This window comes from Chiloscyllium plagiosum, chromosome 19 (genome assembly GCF_004010195.1).
Source record: "Chiloscyllium plagiosum isolate BGI_BamShark_2017 chromosome 19, ASM401019v2, whole genome shotgun sequence".
In the NCBI taxonomy this organism is placed as follows: domain Eukaryota; kingdom Metazoa; phylum Chordata; class Chondrichthyes; order Orectolobiformes; family Hemiscylliidae; genus Chiloscyllium; species Chiloscyllium plagiosum.
This window is the reverse complement of record NC_057728.1, coordinates 7,847,338-7,849,684: the sequence shown is the minus strand read 5'-3', so window position 1 is coordinate 7,849,684 and position 2,347 is coordinate 7,847,338. Positions and strand designations below refer to the sequence as shown.

At 50.6% G+C, this 2,347-nt stretch overlaps 1 protein-coding gene across 29 annotated transcripts in view; it reads right to left on the bottom strand.

The window, feature by feature from the left end:
• Positions 1-2,347, bottom strand: part of nrcama (neuronal cell adhesion molecule a) — a 397,533-nt gene that overhangs the window by 87,132 nt on the left and 308,054 nt on the right. The window lies entirely within an intron of this gene.

Here is a 2,347-nt window from a genome sequence, read left to right as displayed (position 1 = left end):
AAAGTTGTTCAGGGTGAGGGCCAGTTCGGTCAGTCGAAGGAGGGTGTCGGTGGAAGGGTACTGGGTGGTACGGCGGGAAAGGGAGAAGCGGAGTGCTTTGAGTCCTTCGTGATGGGGGATGGAGGTGTACAGGGACTGGATGTCCATGGTGAAAATAAGGCGTTGGGGACCGGGGAAGTGAAAATCATGGAGCAGGTGGAGGGCATGGGTGGTGTCCCGGACGTAGGTGGGGGGTTCTTGGACTAATGGGGACAGGACCGTGTCGAGGTATGCCGAGATGAGTTCGGTTGGGCAGGAGCAGGCTGAGACGATGGGTCGTCCGGGGCAGTCAGGTTTGTGGATTTTGGGCAGGAGGTAGAAGCGGGAGGTGCGGGGTTGTGGGACTATGAGGTTGGAGGCGGTGGATGGGAGATCCCCCGAGGTGATGAGGTTATGGACGGTCTGGGAGATGATGGTTTGGTGGTGGGGGGTGGGGTCATGGTCAAGGGGGCAGTAGGAGGAGGTATCTGCGAGCTGGCGTTTAGCCTCAGCGGTGTAGAGGTCGGTGCGCCAAACTACTACCGCGCCTCCCTTGTCTGCTGGTTTGATAGTGAGGTTGGGGTTGCATAAACCTGCACCAACATCACTCTCAGCACAAGATAGGTGTTTCACAGGGTAGTTGATTCTTGATCCACGAGGCTCAGGTAATGATCTGGGGACTGGGGTTCAAACTGCCAATGTCAGGAAAAACCATCTGGTTCACTAATGTCCTTTAGGTAAGGCAAATCTGCCATCCTTACCTGGTCTGGCCTCCATGGGACTCCAGACACACAGTAACGTGAGTCGAGAGTGTGGTGCTGGAAAAGCACAGCAGGTCAGGCAATATCTGAGGAGCAGGAGAATCAATGTTTCGGGCATAAGCCCTTCATCAGGAAGGGCTTTTGCCCAAAACATCAATTCTCCTGCTCCTCAGATGCTGCCTAACCTGCTGCGCTTTTCCAGCACCACACTCTCGACTCTGATCTCCAGCATCTGCAGTCTTCACTTTCTCCTCGCGCATTAATGGAAGTTGTTTTTAACTGTCCTCAGGGAAATTAAGAATGTGCAATAAATGCTGCTCCAGCTGGTGATGCCCATATCCCATGAGTGAGTGAAACAAAAACCCAGTATCATTGTAACGATGTGAGGTTCGACGCCTTTAAACAGTACGTCTGCCTCCATAGATAGCAGTCTGAACTGTTGCGTTTCCCATCATTTCCAACATGCGTTTAGTGTCAAACAACTCTTCAAAACTTAAATAATTAGCATTTTCAAATAAGTCAGCCAAGGCATACAGGGACGGCTCCTTCTGACATTGTAGGTATGTATAAAATGAGGACAAAATGGTTTTCTTGTCCACACATGCAGCCTTTGAAACAGAACCAGGAGTGGGTGAACTCACTCAGTCCCCCGAGGACGTATTGGAGGTAGGTCCAGCACAGTACAGTTACTGTGGTTCATGCTTGACAACCACTAACCCCATTTCCCATCTACCCCGGGGTGCACAGGACTGGAGGGAGCCACCTCACCATTAGGAAAACACAACAGGTCACCCTGGCTTATGTGCTCAGTGCCAACATCAAATGGGGTTGTGCATAATTATTTCAAACTAGGTTCCTCGAGGATATTCATGGGAAGCTGAAGAGGCCTGCCAAGAAATGACGGTTCCAATCTCAAAGTGAATATCACCATGGAACCCTACAGCATAGAGACAGGCCCTTTGGCCCAACCTGGTGCATGCCAACCAAAATGTCCATCCACGCTAACCCCAATTCCCTGCACTTGGCCAAAATCCTTCTATACCTTTCCTATCCATGTATTTGAAATGTACTCACCACTTAGACATGACCAAAGATGTCGCCCAAGGACCAAAGTTATATATTTTTATCGTTAAAGATCATGAGAAGCTGGTAATGGTTTGCTGTTTGCCCCCCTCCCATCCACACACTGTCCCTCAACCACCTCGCACAGGGCCAGTGGTACAATGGCCAACACATCTGATGATAGATCACAAGATTGTCAGTTCAAATCCTAAATGACTCGAGTGCAACTTTAAATGGGATGGCACGGTGGCTCAGTGACTAGCACCTCTGCCTCACAGCATTAGGGACCCCAGTTCGATTCCAGCCTTGGGCGGCTGTCTGTGTGGAGTTTGTACGTTCTCTCAGTGTCTGCGTGGGTTTCCTCCGGGTGCTCTGGTTTCTTCCCACAATCCAAAGATGTTCAGGTTAGGTGGATTGGCCATGTTAAATTGTCCATAGTGTCCAGAATATGTAACCATGGAAAATGCAGGGTTACAGGGAGGGAGGGGTGGTGGTGGAGGGGAGGA